The 18,522-nt window shown below is 38.2% G+C and overlaps 2 protein-coding genes across 3 annotated transcripts in view; one reads left to right on the forward strand and one right to left on the reverse strand.

Moving 5' to 3' along the window:
- Positions 1–18,522, reverse strand: part of ABRACL (ABRA C-terminal like) — a 564,811-nt gene that overhangs the window by 401,994 nt on the left and 144,295 nt on the right. The window lies entirely within an intron of this gene.
- The window catches only part of NHSL1 (NHS like 1), a 217,766-nt gene continuing 208,363 nt past the window's right edge, over positions 9,120–18,522 (forward strand). Inside the window, exon 1 of the mRNA XM_050787335.1 lies at positions 9,120–9,209. The gene's annotated coding sequence lies outside the window, so the exon portion shown is untranslated. The remainder of the gene's footprint in view (positions 9,210–18,522) is intronic.

Genomic DNA, 18,522 nt, shown 5'->3' on the forward strand with positions numbered 1-18,522 from the left:
AAAAAAAAAAAAAAAGTGAGAAATATTTTTTGATGGGATCAATTTTTAAGTTCTTTTTCCACACAAAATTGTTTTCAATTGACATTTCAAGCAAAATGCCTCTGTAGGTTGACTGATTACAAATGTTTTCACTCAAGCATACCGGCTTCTAAATCTGTCTGTAAGCTGCTTTCTTAAAAAAGTGAATAAGCTTAGGAAATAATTATTCCTCAAAGTACACAAAACTCCCGAGCAGGCTTTTGTTCTGTAGACAGATCTGATTCATCAAGAAACATCAAGATAATTGTCACGATTTAAAATTTTGAAAAGAACCCAGGAGTCTTTGGCTTAAGTATAAAACTTTGTTGCTTTCTTGGCATGATGCCTCTAGTTGAGTATTTTGTGCTGTACGTTGCTCCATTTTTTGTTTTGTTTTGTATTTTCGCCCCCAGGACAGGAAACTACAGAACAAAATATATTCATTTTGGTAACCAATGCTGGTCCTTTGGTGATTCACTGTTTTTGAGAGATTCGTACAGAAAGGAGAAACTGAGAGTTGGATGCTGTATCCTAGTGGATGCAAATGACGACCAAAGTTTTACTGTCCATCACAGATGTTCGTTAAACTGGGAATCACAATTTTGACACATGAAGTACAACATTCACGTTAAAGTACTCTCCTCTCATAATTCATTTATTTTGGGCAGTAGTGTGTGCCATTTTAATTAAAATTCTTAATGGGCTCAAACAGTTCTTATTTGAAGACACCAGTGTTTCCTCCCTCTTGGGACTGTGTGATTGTGTAAAAGTAGAGAAATGTTTTCTTACTGGATTGTAAGCTGCAGGAGAGCAGAGTCATGTTTCATTTGCTCATTATTGTAAACCCAGAATGGAGGACAGACCCTAGCATTTGTAAGTACACACTCAAGTTTTTTTTGAATTAATGAATTTAGCTTTTTAATCAGTTTACCCCTCACCCCTTACCCTTAGGAGTTGCTGATTTAGGTAGAACTTAAACAATTCCAGATTGGCAGATTATATTGAGGGACTTGTATTTTCCTATTCTTCCTTGTGGATAGTCACTGATTTATTCTATCATATTTCCATGAAGTATTGATAAGAATTTTTTTTTTTTTCCCTCGAGACAGGGTCTTGCTCTGCCTCCCAGGCTAGAGTGCAGTGGTGCAATCTGTAGCAACCTCTGCCTCCCAGGCTCATATAATCCTCCCACCTCAGCCTCCAAAGTGGCTGGTTGATAAGAATTTTTAATTCAAGTACCTGTATATACTATTTTCAATATATTATTTCTAATCCTTATAACAGGTTCTTTGGAGTTAGGGGTTAAAAATATTGGTGTATTTAACTTTCTTATAATTCCGTAGTGAAAACCTATAACAAGGGATTTATGTGGTATGTAACAAGGGATTTGTGTGGTATGTTGAGAATGTTAAGATGTTTCTGGAATTACTGAGTTGGAAGATGCTTGCGTAAGAAAGATGCATTGGAAAAGCTGCTGTATTCCTGTAATTATATGATGAGAGGAAATTTGTAAGTTCTTGAAAACTTGTATTAAGATTCTATGGTAACTGCTTGTATTTAAGTTTTTCTCCCACCTGAAAGACTATAAAGAAATGTTGGCTCTAGGTTTATCTTTTTGCTGATTATCTCATACACTCATTCATTTAAAACACCTTTAACAAATGTATATATTGAGCACTTATTTTCTGCCAGACACCTTTTAAATTCTTCAGGTCCTTCAGTGAACAAAAAGACCAAAATTCCTGCTATGGTGATGTTTGTAGGGGCAGATAGAAAAACTACAGGCCAGGCGGGGTGGCTGACACCTGTAATCCCAGCACTTTGGGAGGCTGAGGTGAGTAGATCACAAGGTCAGGAGGTCAAGACCATCGTGGCCAACATGGTGAAACCCTGTCTCTACTAAAAGTACAAAAATTAGCCAGGCATGACGGTGCGCACCTGTAGTCCCAGCTACTCAAAAGGCTGAGGCAGGAGAATTGCTTGAACCCGGGAGGCGGAGGCTGCAGTGAGCCAAGATCATGCTACTGCACTCCATCCTGGGCAACAGAGCAAGATTCTATTTAAAAAAAAAAAAAGAAAAATAAAAACACTGCAGTAACAAAAAGTCAATATTATAGTAGGCTATAAGGTGATTAGTGCTATAGAACAAATAAAACAGGCTAACGGACATCTAGGAGAGAGAGTGGGTTATAATTTTGAGGAGGCCCGCTAATCCTCATTAAGGTGACTTTTGAGCAAAGATGGGAGAGGAGCCGGAGAACCTTCGTGGTTGAGGGAAGGGCCAGAGTGCTGAGTGCCTGGGGCCCAGCTGCATCAGAGGAATGCATTGACGTTTCAGTGTGGTCCACATTGCTGTCAGATCATGCTGGTGTCCGTGGACCTTATTGAAAATGATTATTGCATGTAACTCTATTATCCTGTCATCAAATCACACAATAACACTAAACAGAGACATCATTAGAACAGAACCACATAGTAAGATGTGACCTGGAAACATTTATTTTGCCCTTTATGGTTTTAAAGGTTTACACACATCATGCTGTGCCTCAGTGACAGATGACTCTTGTTCCAGAATTCCTGGTCAGGCCCCAGAGGCCTTTTAGATGTTTAGGTTTCAAAATTATTGACTCTGTTTTCAAGGATAGAGACCATATAAATCAGCTATAGGATAAAGGAGTTGAAGCATGTAAAATTCTTAAATCTGTGCCTATACATAGTAAATATTCTACCAATATTAATTGACTCTAGAAGAAACATTTTAAGTTAGTAGATACATTTAAAGTAGGTACCCATGTAGAAAACACGTAAACTAAGTTGACTTCTATTAAGAAATAATAATTTATCTTTTGTCTCCTTCATTTTGTTTCTTATCACCCTATTTCCTTATCTCATAGTCCCTGCTCCTTTTAAGTAAAAACCAGATTTTCAGATAATAACAGTATTAATAACAGAGCAATGCCTGTGTCTCTTTTTTGAAAAGGTGGTTTTATTTGTGTGTTTTATGTTTTTAAACTTTTCAATACAGATGACTTTTTCAACTGACTATTTGATACTTCAGAAGAAATTGCTTTTTTTTTTTTGTTTGAGACAGAGTCTCGCTTTGTTGCCCAGGCTGGAGTGCAGTGGCACAATCTCAGCTCACTGCAACCTCTGCCTGTCTGCCTCAGCCTCCTGAGTAGTTGGGATTACAGGCACGCACCCTCACGCCCAGCTAATTTTTGTATTTTTAGTAGACACGGGGTTTCACCATGTTGGTCAGGCTGGTCTCGAACTCCTGACCTCGTGATCGACCCTCCTCAGTCTCCCAAAGTGCTGGGATTACAGGCATGAGCCACCACGCCTGGCCATAAATTGCTTCTCATTGAATATTATAATTTGAAAATAAGTGTTTTTGAGAATTGTTTTGCAGTCTTGTTCAATGATTTCCTTTTTTAAATGACTAATTATATAAATTTGAGAAATAAGTTTTGTTTATAGTAAAAAGATACAAAATTCTCAAATAGCCAAAATACTTTTCTCAATCCCAAGATAGAGTTTGTTTTGAAGGCGCTTGAGCTGCTTAGCTTTTTTTTTTTTTTTAAAACATGGAGTCTTGCTGTTGCCTGGGCTAGAGTGTAGTGGCACAATCTTGGCTCACAGCAGCCTCCGCCTCCTGGGTTCAAGCAATTCTCCTGGCTCAGCCTTCCAAGTAGCTAGGACTACAGGTGCGCACTGCCATGCCCAGCTAATTTTTGTATTTTTAGTAGAGATGGGTTTCATCATGTTGGCCAGGCTGGTCTCGAACTCTTGACCTCAAATGATCTACCTGCATCGGCCTCCCAAAGTGCTGGGATTACAGGCACGAGCCACCGAGCTGCTTAACTTTTAGTGAAAGTGTAAATCCTCCAATTCTGTTAAAATGGTACCTAATTATATCATAATTTTGATGACTGAGATATATTTATTAAAAGCATACTGTTTGTCAGAGGTTCTAAGTGGTAATTCAGGTATGTTTCCATCTTATGCAACACATTCAGTATGGGTTTGAATATTGGCTCTACTAGGTTTAAAGATGTACCCTTCTTCAGGTTGATCATTTAATTGTTAGACTGAGTTTAATGGTGGATACACATCATTATGTATTTGTCCAGACACATAAAATGTCAACACCAAGAGTGAACCCTAATGTGAACTATGGACTCTGGGTGATAATGACGGGTCAATGTAGGTTCATCAGTTGTAAGAAATGCACCACCCCATGGGGAATGTGGATAATAGAGGAGGCTGTGCAGGTGTGGAAGTAGGGAGGTTGGGATCTGTATCTCCCTCTCAATTTTGCTATGAACCTAAAACTGCTCTAAAAAAATAAAGTCTTAGGAAAGGAACTAACAATATTTATACCTACAAAATTGTGAGGAGGAAAGATGATGTTGGCAGAAGGCCTAGCACAGTGTTTGACACATAGTAAGCCCTCATCAAATGGTAGCTGCTGCTAAAAAATATCATCTCATTATCGTATTGGCTTGATCTGTGTTCTTTAAAACATCTTTAAGATGTCTTCTACCTGATGTTTTAAGCTCATGGTAGCGATAGGTAAGCTTAAAACAGCAGCCTTTAGAAAATAACCACTTGTGTTTGATGAGGACGTTTGTGAAGCAGATCCAATATTTAAAGGAATCTTAGAGTGAAATACTTTGGGAATGGTTACCCTTTAATTATGGTGTCTTTCTTTGAACTCTCAAGCTTCCTTTGTATGATTTTCTCCCCCCAGAGACCCACCGCCCTTATCTCCGTGTGCCTACCTCACTGTCTGAGCCTTCTTTTGGCTCTCCCTGCTAATTACCACCTCCCTCTGCTGCTCACCTTCTTCACTGCTGTTCTAGTTTTTACATTGTTGCCAGACCTAATTCTCTAAAACATCCCTCCACTCTTTTATTTTCTTAAAATTTACGTTGGCAAAACAGAAACAAAAACAAAAAAAACCCAAGTCTGAACTCCTTTGCCTAAACTTCATGGTTCACTACAATCTGGAATAATCGTATTTTTTCTTTATTCAGTTTGACTTTCCATGATTTCTAAACCATTTAGTGGAGATACACACCAACCAATATTGTACATTTCACATGTGTTCCTTGAAGCTTTTTTGCCTGTGCCATGCTTTCCTCTTACATGGTTCTTCATCTTCTCTGCCTTAAGTTACCATTTTAGAAGGGTGTATCAAGTTCTGTGTTCTCTTCAAAGGCTTTTCCTGACTCATCCAGGTTTCAGTGTTTTTTTTCCTGTGTGTATAAAATTGTAAATTAATTAGAGAATGTATACAGCATGAAGTGCTCATTTTAGTCTTACATTTGAGGAGAAATATAAGTAAAAAATTTTAATTTTTAATTTTTGTGGGTAGAGAAATACAAATTCTTATAGAATTAGGTATTCTATAACAGAGTCTGGCCAAGTATTGACAACTCAAAAATTTAAGTGATTTGATTCTCTAAACTTTCATTTTTAAAAATTGATTTTTTTGTATGAATTTGGGAATATAATATGGGTTATAACAGAAAGTTCAATGAGATGTCAACTGAATTTTAAAAAAGATTTCATTTGTAATAAATGTAAACATGATACCTTAAAGTTTTTCTTTTTATAGTCTGAAATGATATGTTAGAGAACATGGAAATTTGTTACTTCAGAAAACTTTTTATGTGGGAGAAGCATTAGAATATTTATAGAAATCAAAGTATAGGAGACAGTGAGGAGGTGGGGACTGAGAGTGAGGGAATATCTTTTCAGACAGGAGTAGAAAGGGGGTTCATATCTTCACAGGCCAAAGGAATTCAGCGAAGAGTAAGGAACACTTGATCATTTAAGGGAGGAAGAAAGGTTGGGTGCAGTATTCCTGGGAAGGTAGTGATGGGTTTGGATAGAGCATACTGAAAGCAGGGGAGTTCCCCTGACTGCCATGATTTTCTTTTTTTTCTTTCTTTTTTTTTCTGAGATGGAGTCTCACTCTGTTGCCCAGGCTGAGTGCAGTGGCATGATCTCGGCTCACTGCAACCTCCGCCTTCCGGGTTCAAGCGATTCTCTTGCATCAACCTCCTGAATATCGTTTCTTTATTCAGTTTGACTTTTCATGATTTCTAAACCATTTAGTGGAGACACACACCAACCAATACTATACATTTCACACGCGTTCCTTGAAGCTTTTTTGCCTGTGCCATTCTTTCCTTTTAGATGGTTCTTCATCTTCTCTGCCTTAGGTCAACATTTTATAAGGGTGTATTTATGTTCTGCGTTCTCTTCAAAGTCTTTTCCTGACTCATCCAGTTTTCGGTGTTTTCCTCTGTGTATAAAATTGTAAATTAATTAGAGGATATATACAGCACTAAGTGCTCATTTTAGTAATTCCACTGAGCTGGGATCCCATTGAACTGGGATTACAGGCACGCGCCACCATGCCCAGCTAATTTTTGTATTTTTAATAGAGATGGGGTTTCACCATGTTGGTCAGGCTGGGTCTTGAACTGCTGACCTTGTGATCCGCCTGCCTCAACTAAGAGGGGCAAGAATCTTCAACAGCTGAGATTGCCTTTGGGGTGGGAGGACTTTTTTGTTTTCCATTAGCTTTTAAATTCTGCTTTTGACCAAGTCTCCAATATCTTGGAAACATTATTTTTCAGTTAGAAAACCATTGCCCATTGATGTCAGCAAAACTGACAGTTTGTGTGTGTTTAGAAATTTCAATCTGGTAATGGATCAGCCCATATGCTTCAATGGATTCAAGATTAAAGGTGGCCTCAGTTTTATCAGCCAGTAGGTACAGTTGACCCTTGAACAACTGGGAGTGGGGATTTAGGGGAACCAACCTTGTGCATTCGAAAATCTATGTATAACTTTGACTTTCTGAAAACTTAGCTACTAGTGACCTTCTGTTGACCAGAAGCCTTACCAATGACATAGTCAATTGACACAGATTTGCATGTTACATATATACTGTATTCTTACAGTAAGGAAAGCTAGGTAAAGGAAAACGTTATTAGGAAAATCATAAAGAAGAGAAAATATATTTACTATTCATTAGTGGAAGTGGATCATCATAAAGCTTTTCATATTTATCATATTCTGAGGAGGAGGAGGGATTAGTCTTGCTGTCTCAGGGGTGGCCCACGAGGCCAAAGAAAATCTGCATATAAGTGGACCCATGTACTTCAAACTTGTGTTGTTCAGGGGTCATTTGTATTTTTTAAATGTCTACTACATGCTAGGGATTTTGATAGGTGCTATGAAAATGCTGAGGAATACTAAGAAATTACAGAATAAGTTTGTTTGCCCTAGCCTAAAAGTCAGAATAGTTACGTTCCTTTCACTTTCTAGCTATACCACTTTGTAGCATAAGGGAAGTTTTGCTTTGGGATATCCATAACTGTATACTAGAGGGTGCAGACTCGATGGGCACCAAGATGCTGTAAGATGGAGAAAAACTAATCCATACTTGTTATAGACAATTCGACCTATAGATTATTCAGAAGGGGAATGTTCTACAGAAATATGCAACACTTAACAATTTGCATGTAATACAAGAAGTTCAAAGATGGGGTTGTTTGCAGCTCTGCATGAGATTATAATCTGTGCAATACAATGATGAGAATTTTGAAATACTGATGGAACTTTATCAGGTATTTATGATGAAATACAGCATTGTGGAGAAAAAGCTGCATTTTGTTAAAAAAAAAAAAACAAAAACTAAAATTTGAAAAATGGTTTTTAAGAATGAGGTTCTACATCAACTTTTTTTTTTTTTTTTTGAGACGGAGTCTCGCTCTGTCGCCTGGCTGGAGGCCTGATCTTGGCTCACTGTAACCTCTGCCTCCCAGGTTCAAGTGATTCTTCAGCTTCAGCCTCCCAAGTAGCTGGGACTACAGGCGTGCGCCACCACGCCCAGCTAATATTTTTGTGTTTTTTTTTTTTACTAGTGGCGAGATCACGCCACTGCATTCCTCTCTGTTGCCCAGGCTGGAATGCAGTGGCGTGATCTCGGCTCACTGCCAGCTCCGCCTCCCGGGTTTACACCATTCTCCTGCCTCAGCCTCCCAAGTAGCTGAGGCTACAGGCACCCGCCACCACACCCAGCTATTTTGTGTGTGTGTGTGTGTGTGTGTGTGTTTAATAGAGACGAGGTTTCACCATGTTAGCCAGGATGATCTCAATCTTCTGACCTCATGATCCGCCTGCCTCGGCCCCCCAAAGTGCTGGGATTACAGGCATGAGCCGAAGTGCCTGGCCAATTTTTGTATTTTTTTTAATAGCAACAGGGTTTCATTATGTTGGCAAGGATGGTCCCGATCTTGTGACCTTGTGATCTGCCCACCTCGGCCTCCCAAAGTGCTGGGATTACAGTTGTGAGCCACTGCGCCTAGCCATACATCAACTTTAAAAAAAAAAAACAATGAGTAAAAGTTGTTACAGGGGAATTATTTATTTTGTTTCAAATGAAATATACTTTATACCAAATTCTCAAGTTTTTAGATAATGTGTTTTATCTTTAAGACATTTTCAGGGAATATCCATAATTGCTCCCAGGAGTAGGTAGAGAGAAGAAGTAATTTGACAGTGCTTCCAGATGGCTCTTAAAAAAATAATAAATTCCTTCAAGTTCTTGATTCCTAACACTATGGATTTTATTATATCTCCAAACAAATCAAGTAATTCTGATGTAAGTATGAAGCTGCTGTAACCCAGATTTACCTTTATTAAAACAGATGGTACAAAAAAAGAAGAAAAGTATTTTACCATCCCCTTTGGGCACAAAGCTCAAACTTATTTATCCCCATCCAAAGGCAGTTTCTTTCTGTTTTGGCCTGACTTCTGGGAGCCCAGAACTCTTAAAAGATGTTTTCTTGAAAATAGTGAGCTCTTTTCTTGTCTGTCCTAGTATTCTTGGCTGAGTTTCCCATATTCTGGCTGCTCCTACTCATTAATATGCAGCTTGATCCATAGTGGCTGGGAAGACAGCAGAGGGCTGGAAGTTAGTGCAATGAAAGCTCCTATGCGGGCTCTCTGAGGAAAGATGCAAATGTACCCAGGAATAGTGTACCCAAGTTTCATTTTCTCAGGTCAGTTGAATAATTGAAGCTTTCAACAGATTTAAATAGAAAGTTTCTTTTTTTCTTTTTCTTTTGATGTAGATTCAATTAGGACTTAACTTTCCTACCTCTTTGACAGTAAGTATACTTTTCTTGTTGACAATAAAATGATTAATCAAGTTAAGTATTGCATGTATCTTTTTAATGTTTAATTTTTGTGGGTGCATAGTAAGTGTATATGTTTATGAGGTACATGAGATATTTTGATACAGGCATGCTATGCATAATAATCACATCATAGAAAATGAGGTATCCATCCATTCCTCAAGCATTTATTCTTTGTGTTACAAACAATCCATTTATACTCTTTTAGTTTAAAATGTACAATTATTGACTATAGTCACTCTGTTGTGCTATCAAATACTATGTCTTATTCTATTCTTTTATACCTATTAATCATCACCCACCCACCCTACTGCCCTTCCCAGCTTCTGGTAACCATCCTTCTACTCTCTTTCTTTGTGAGTTCAATTGTTTTAATTTTTAGATCCCATAAATAAGTGAGAACATGTTATGTTTGTCTTTCTGTGTGTGGCTTATTTCACTTAACATAATGACCTCTAGTTCCATCTATGTTGTTGTAAATGACAGGATCTAATTCTTTTTAATGGCTGAATAGTACTCCATTGTGTATAAGTACTACATTTTAAAAATCCATTCATCTGTGGTTGCTTCCAAATCTTGGCTACTGTGAACAATACTGCAACAAATATGGCAGATATCTCCTTGACATACAGATTTTCCTTTATTTTGGGTACATACCTAGTAGTAGGATTGCTGGATAATATGGTAGCTCTATTTTTAGATTTTTGAGGAACCTCCAAACTGCTCTTCATAGTGGTTGTACTAATTTACCTTCCTACTAACTGTACGAGGGTCCCCTTTTCTCCCCATCCTCTGCAGCATTTGTTATTGCCTGTCTTTTGGAAATAAGCCATTTTAACTGGGGTGAGATAATATCTCATTGCAGTATTGATTGGCGTTTCTCTGATGATCAGTAATGTTGAGCACCTTTTCATATGCCCGTTAGCCATTTGCATGTCTTGTTTTGAGAAATGTCTATTTAAATCTTTTGCCCATTTTTTAATCGGATTAGATTTTTTGCTGATAGAGTTGGGTTCCTTACATATTCTGGTTATTAATCACTTGTCAGATTGATAGTTTGCAAATATTTTCTCACGTTTTGTGGGTTGTCACTTCACTTTGTTGATTGTATCCTTAGCTGTGCAGAAGCTTTTTAGCTTGATGTGATCCGATGTATTCAGTTTTGCTTTGGTTGCCTGTGCTGGTGGGGTATTGCTCGAGAAATTTTTGCTCACACCAATGTTCTGGAAAGTTTTCCCAATGTTTTTTTGTAGTAGTTTCATAGTTTGAGGTCTAAGATTTAAGTTTTTTGTATATGTTGAGAGATGTGGGATCTAGTTTCATTATTCTGCCTATGGATATCCAGTTTTCCCAGTGCCATTTATTGAAGAGACTGTCCTTTCCCTAACATATTTTTGGCACTTTTGTAAAAAATGAATTAACAGTAGATGTGTGGATTTGTTTCTGGTTTCTCTATTCTGTTCCATTGGTCTATGTGTCTATTCTTATGCCACTACTGTGCTGTTTTGATTACTCTGTAGTATCATTTGAAGTCAGGAAATGCGTTTCCTCTAGTTTTGTTCTTTTTGCTTAGGATAGATTTTGCTATTCTCGGTCTTTCACGGTTCCATACAAATTTTAGGATTGTTTCTTCTGTCTTTGTGAAGAATGTCATTCGTATTTTGATAGGGATTGCATTGAATCTGTAGATTGCTTTGGCTAGTATGAACATTTTAACAATGTTGATTTTTTTCCAATCCATGAACATGGAATATTTTCCCATTTTTTTGGTGTCCTCTTCAATTTCTTTCATCAGTATTTTATTGTTTTCATTACAGAGATCTTCCACTTCTTTGATTAATTCTTACGTATTTGATTTTCAGTGTGGCTATTGTGAATGGGATTACTTTTAAAATTTCGTTTTCAGATTGTTCACTGTTGGCATATAGAAATGCTATTGATTTTTGAATGTTGATTTTGTGTCCTGCAACTTTACTGAATTTGTATACCAGTCCTAATAGTTTTTTGGTGGTCTTTAGTTTTTTCCGAATATAAGATTATATCATCTGCAAACAAGGATAATTTGACTTCTTCCTTTCCAATTTGGATGCCCTTTATTTCTTTCTCTTGTCTGATTGTCTAGCTAGGACTTCCAGCACTATGTTGAACAACAGTGGTGAAAGTGGGTATCCTTGTCATGTTCCCGATCTTAGAGGAAAGCCTTTCACTTTTTCCCTGTTCATTATATTATCTATGGGTTTGTTGTATGTGGCATTTATTATGCTGAGGTATGTTCCTTTTATACCCAGTTTTTTGAAGGTGTTTATCATGAAGGGATGTTGAATTTTGTCAAATACTTTTTCAGCATCCATTGAAATGACCATATTTTTTTTTCCTTCATTCTGTTGATCTATTTCTTTTTCTTTTTCTTTTTTTTTTTTGGAGACAGAGTCTCACTATGTCACCCAGGCTGGAGTACAGTGGCACAATCTCAATCTCAGCTCACTGCAACCTTCGCCTTCTGGGTTCAAGTGATTCTCCTGCCTCAGCCTCCTGAATAGCTGGAATTACAGGTCTGCACCACCACACCTGGCTAATTTGTTTTTTTTGTTTAGTAGAGATGGCATTTCACTATTTGACCAGGCTGGTCTCAAGCTCCTGACCTCAAGTGATCTACTTGCCTCGGCCTCCCAAAGTGCTGGGATTACTGGCATGAGCTACTGTGCCTGGCCTCTAATGTATTGTTGAGATCAGTTTGCTAGTATTTTATTTAGCATTTTTGCATCAATATTCTTCAGAGATATTGTCCTGTAGTTTTTTTTTTTTTTTTTTTTATGTGTGTGTGTTTTTGGTATCAGCCTAATACTCACCTCGTAGAATGAGTTGGAACTATCCCCTCGTTCTCTAGTTTTCAGAACAGTTTGAGTAGGGTTGGTATTAATATTAGTTCTTCTTTAAATGTTTGGTAGAATTCAGCGTTAAACCATTAGGTCTTGGGCTTTTCTTTACTGGGAAACTTCTTTGATCTCATTACTTGCTGTTGGTCTGTTCAGGTTTTGGATTTCTTCATGGTTCAATCTTGGTATTGTGTATTTCTTGGAATTTGTCCATTTCTTCTAGATTTTCCAATTTATTGGCATATAATTGCTTACAGTAGCCACCTAATGATCCTTTGAATTTCCGCAGTACCAGTTGTAATGTCTCATTTTTCATATCTGATTTTATTTATTTAGATCTTTTCTTTTTCTCAGTCTGGCTAAAGGTTTGTAAATTTTTTCACTTTTCCAAAAAACCAACTTTTTGTTTCACTGATCTTTTGTATTCTTGATTTCAATTTTATTTCTGCTCTGATCTTTTATTATTTCTTTTCTTCTAGGAATTTTGGATATGGTTTGCTCTTGCTTTTCTAATTAAGATGTATTGTTAGGTTGTTTATTTGAAGTTTTGTTTTTGTGGGTTTTTTTTTGATGTAGGTACTTGAGGCAGCTACAAACTTTCCTCTTAGTACTGCTTTTGTTGTATCCCATAGGTTTTGGTGTGTTGTATTTCCATTATCATTTAAGAAATTTTTCAGTTTCATTCTTAATTTCTTCATTGACCCACTGGCTATTCAAAAGCATGTTGTTTAATTTGCATGTGTTTATAGTTTCCAAAATTCCTCTTCTTGTTGATCTCTAGTTTTATTTTATTGTGGTCAGAGAAGATGTTTGATATTACTTTTTTTTTTTTGAATGTTTTAGGACTTGTTCTGTGACCTAACATATGGTCTATCCTTGAGTATGATCCATGCAGTAAGGAAAAGAATGTGTATTCTGTGGCCATTGGATGAAATGTTCTGTAAATATCTCTTAGGTCTATTTGGTCTATAATGCAGATTAAGTCCAATGTTTCTTTTTCTGTCTGGACGAACTGTCTAATGCTGAAAGTGGGGTGTTGAAGTCTCCAGCTATTATTGTATTGGGATCTCTTTTTAGCACAAATAATATTTACATATCGGGGTGCTCCAGTGCTGTGTGCATATATGTTTAAAAATTTTTTTTTTTCTTGAGACGGAGGAGTCTCGCTCTGTTGCCCAGGCTGGAGTACAGTGGTGCAATCTCGGCTCACTGCAAGCTCCGCCTCCCAGGTTCATGCCATTCTCCTGTCTCAGCCTCTGAAGTAACTGGGACTACAGGCACATGCCACCACACCCGGCTAATTTTTTTTGTATTTTTTTAGTAGAGACGGGGTTTCACTGTGTTAGCCAGGATGGTCTCGATCTCCTGACCTCGTGATCTGCCCGCCTCAGCCTCCCAAAGTGCTGGGATTACAGGCGTGAGCCACCGCACCCGGCTAACATTGTTATATCCTCTTGCTGAATTGATACCTTTATCATTATATGGTGACCTTCTTTGTCTTTTATAGCTTTGTCTTGAAATCTGTTTTGTCTGATATGAGTACAGCTACTCTTGTTCTTTTTGTTTGTTTTCATTGGCATGGAATATCTTTTCCTATCTCTTTATTTTGGGTCTAGGGGAATTGTGTTTCTTGGAGGCAACAGATTATTGAGTCTTGTTTTTTATCCATTCAACTGCTCTCTGTCTTTTGATTGGAGAGTTTAGTCCATTTACATTCAATGTTATTGATAAATAAGGACTTACTCTTGCCATTTTGTTGTTTTCTGATTGGTTTGTGGTCTTCTTCTTTCTTTCCTTCCTGTCTTCCTTTCATTGAAGGTGATTTTCTCTGGTGATATGATTAGTTTCTTGCTTTTTATTTTTTGTGTATCTGTTATGTTTTTTGGTTTGAGTTTACCATAAAGCATGCAAATATTATAACCCATTATTTTGAGCAGATAACTTAACACTTTGCATAAACAAGCAAAAATAAAACAATAAAAACTCCATGTCTTAACTTTATTCCCCTGCTTTTTAACTTTTTGTTGTTTCTATTTATATCTTATTGTACTTTGTGTCTTGAATAGTTGTTGTAGTTATTTTTTCTTTGACTCATTGTTTAGTTTTGCTACTTAGAATAAGAGTAGTTTACACACCACAATTACAGTGTTAGAATATTCTGTATTTTTCTGTGTGCTTACTACTACCAGTGAGTTTTGTACCTTTAGGTGAATTCTTATTGCTCATTAACTTCCTTTTCCTTCTGATTGAAGTCCTCCCTTTAGCATTTCTTGTAGAATAGTTCTGGTGTTGATGAAATCCCTCAGCTTTTGTCTGGGGAAGTCTTTATTTCTCCTTTATGTTTGAAGAATATTTCACCAGGTATACTATTCTAGGGTAAAAGTTTTTTTCCTTCAGCACTTTAAATATGTCATGCCACTCTCTCCTGGTCTGCAAGGTTTCCACTGAAGAGTCCGCTGCGAGATGTATCGGAGCTCCATTGTATGCTGTTTCTTTTTCCTTGCTGCTTTTAGGATCTTTTCTTTATCCTTGACCTTTGGGAGTTTATTAACTGCCTCGAGGTGGTCTTTTTGGGTTAAATCCACTTGATGTTCTATAACCTTCTTGTACTTGGCTATTGATATCTTCATCTAGGTTTGGGAAATTCTCTGTTACTATCCCTTTGAATAAATTTTCTGCCCCTCTTTCTCTACCTCTTCTTTAAGGCCAATAAGTCTTACATTTCTATCTTTGAGGCTATTTTTTGTAAATCCTGTAGGCATGCTTCATTGTTTTTTATTCTTTTGTCTCCTCTGTGTATTTTTGAATAGCCTGTCTTCAAACTAATTCCTTTTTCTGCTTGATCAGTTCTGCTATTAAAAGACTCTGATGCATTCTTCAGTAGGCTAATTGCATTTTTTCATCTCGAGAATTTCTGCTTGATTATTTTTAATTATTTCAATCTCTTTGTTAAATTTGATAGAATTCTGATTCCTTTTCTGTGTTATTTTGAATTTGAGTTGCCTTAAAAAAGCTATTTTGAATTTTATATCTGAAAGGTCACATATCTCTTTCTCCAGGATTGGTCCCTGGTTCTTTATTTAGTATATTTGGTGAGGTCATGTTTTCCTGGAATGTCTTGATATTTAAAGATGTTTGTCTGTGTCTGGGTATTGAAGAGTTAGATATTTATTGTAGTCTTTGCAGTCTGGGCTTGAAGTACCAATGCTTCTTGGGAAGGCTTTCCAGATGTTCAAAAGGACTTGGGTGTTGTGCTCTAAGCTGCATGTGCTTTAGGGGGCATACCAAGCCCAGTAACACTGGTTCTTTCAGACTTGTAGAGGTAACACCTTGATGATTTTGGACAAGATCTGGAAGGATTCTTTGCATTACCAAGCAGAAACTCTTGTTCTCTTCCCTTTCTCTCAAAAAAAGTTCCTCTTTCTGTTCTGAGCCCCCTGGATGGGGGTGGAGTGACACAGCACCCCTTTGGTTACCACCCACTAGGACTGTGCTGGGACAGACCTGAAGTCAGCAAAGCAGTGGGTCTCGCCCAAGGCCCGCTGTAACTACTTCCTGGCTACCGCCTATGTTCACTCAAGGCCTTGGGGTTCTACAATCAGTAGGTGGCAACGTGGGCCAGGCCTGTGTCCTTGCCTTCAGGGTCATAAGTTTCCCCAGGCCCTAGGTGGGTCCAGTTGCTGTCTGGGAGCCAGGGACTGGAGTCAAAAACCTTACAAGTCTACCTGGTGTTCTAATGTACTGTGGCTCAACTGGCACTCAAACCACAAGATACAGTCCTTCCCACTTTTCCCTCCCCTTTTCAAAGGCAGAGGAGCTTCCTCCCATGGGCATTGCCACCACAGGCCCATGGACAGTACTGTCAGACTACTGCCAATGTTCTCTTAAGGCTAAGGGCTTTGTAGAGACAGGGGCTCACTGTGTTGCCCAGGTGGTTCTCAAACTTCTGGCTTCAAGCCCAGCCAGTTAGTGTAAATCTTTTAATCAAAACTTTGGTTTGTGTATTTTGGAGAAAGTAATTGTGTACTACTAAAAAAATCTGAAAAATATGTAATGTGTTATTTCTGTAGACTATACAACTTTATGAAGCCTGGTTTTATAGAAATCAATTTCTACTTACTATGTGTTTGCTTATTAAGGTTTGAAGCTTCACATACCGTTAAAAAGAAATCCACTTATCACAAATGCACTCTGTAACAATTGCCACAACAACTAAATTTGTGCATTAAATTCTGGCATTTGCTTCTCTTTAAGAAATACTGATGTAAGGCCAGGCGCGGTGGGTCATGCCTGTAATCCCAGCACTTTGGGAGGCCAAGGTGGGTTGGTCACCTGAGGTCAGGAGTTCAAGACCAGCCTGGCCAACATGGTGAAACCCCCTCTCTATTAAAAATACAAAAATTAACTGGGTGTGGTGGCACAGTCCTGTAGTCCCAGCTACATGGGAGGCTGAGGCAGGAGAATTGCTTGAATCCAGGAGGTGGAGGTTGCAGTGAGCCAAGATCGTGCCACTGCAGTCCAACCTGGGCAACAAGAGCGAGACTCTGTCTCAAAAGAAAGAAGGAAAGAAGGAAAGAAAGAAAGAAAGACTAATGTCAAATTATTGGGCTACAAATAAATTTGGTGCTTTCGGGACATAATAGGATATGACTGTCTTTGAAATAATTAGGAATGAAGATTCCTTGCTTCCTCATTTACAGCTCAGTTGTCTAATTTAGTAGCTTCTGGCCCAGCTGATGGGAAAGCAGCAGATACCATTGTCTCCCTCTCTGAGGATAACTTTATTCAGTCACATTATAAGGAGAATATTCCTATGTGTACAGGCGACAGAGCTTAAGATTATTTGAATTTCAACACTTCTTTTGAGGTTGCAACCATGGAAGAAAACTGTGCTTTATTGGAATTCTACCTGTGCCTCTCAGAGGCTGGCATGGAATGACTGAAAGTAGTTGAGCTCCACAGTGACATGTGTAATGTTTTCTTCTCAGTCTTGTCAGTGTTCTGATAAAAATTGTTGAGTTTATTCAGTATTTATTCATCCCATCGATATTTACTAAATGCCCAGTTATGTGCAAGGGACCAAATTTTCCTGGAGTTATTTGAGTCTGTAGTAAGCATTTCTGCTAACAAGCGTGGTTTCAAATAAATTTTAGTCTTGGTTAGTCGCTACTGTGGAAGAAAAAATGGAGGAACTTTTTTTTTTTTTTTTGAGACAGAGTCTCGCTCCCTCTCCCACGCTGAAGTGCAGTGGAGTGATCTAAATTCACTGCAAGCTCCGCCTCCCGGGTTCACGCCATTCTCCTGCCTCAGCCTCCTGAGTAGCTGGGACTACAGGCGCCCGTCCACCTTGCCTGGCTAGTTTTTTGTATTTTTTAGTAGAGACGAGGTTTCACCGTGTTAGCGGGGATGGTCTCCATCTTTTGACCTCGTGATCCGCCCATCTCGGCCTCCCAAAGTGCTGGGATTACAGGATAGAGCCACCGCGTCTGGCCGGAACTTTTTAATCTTCTTTTTGAAACAGGGTCTCACTCTGTCACCCAGGTTGCAGTGCAGTGGCGCAATCTTAGCTCACTGCAACCTCCGCCTTCCAGGTTCAAGCGATTCTCCTGCCTCAACCTTCCATGTACCTGGAATTACAGGTAGAATATTTTAAAATTAATAATCCAAAACCAGTATCTCTGGTCACATAAGTGAATAATTCTCATGAGTACTTGGTAAAATACTGAAATGGAATTTGCTTAACCAGGGTAGGATGTATTATTACAGAGTGTGAAGATAAAGCTATAGTCATCACCTCCCCATATAGTAACTCAAAATTGTCTTGCCGTTTGTAATGCCAAACATTAACATGCTTCCCAAAATATGCATATTAAAAATGGAGGATAGGAAATCAATAAATATGGATCATAATGAATCTTTGGATATACCAATTTTTTTTTTTTTTTTTTTTTTTTTTGAGATGGAGTTTAACTCTTGTTGCCCAGGCTGGAGTGCAATGGCGCAATCTCAGCTCACTGTAACCTCTGCCTCCCAGGTTCAAGCCATTCTCCTGCCTCAGCCTCCCGAGTAGCTGAGATATCAGCCTCCCGAGTAGCTGAGATAACAGGCATGTGCCACTACGCCTGGCTAATTTTGTATATTTAGTAGAAATGGGGTTTCTTCATGTTGGTCAGGCTGGTCTCGAGCTCCTGACCTCAGGTGATCCACCCACCTTGGCCTCCCGAAGTGCTGGGATGACAGGTATGAGCCACGGCACCCGGCCAGATATACGTTTTATGTATATGTGTGTATGTATTTGAAAACTTAAAAGTAACTTTGAGCTTTTCCAGATAAAATATGTTGACAAGAATATTTTAAATAAGCTCATCTAAATGAACTTTTTTTTTTTTTTTTTAGGTGGAGTCTTGCTC

This window comes from Macaca thibetana, chromosome 4 (genome assembly GCF_024542745.1).
Source record: "Macaca thibetana thibetana isolate TM-01 chromosome 4, ASM2454274v1, whole genome shotgun sequence".
Lineage (NCBI taxonomy): Eukaryota > Metazoa > Chordata > Mammalia > Primates > Cercopithecidae > Macaca > Macaca thibetana.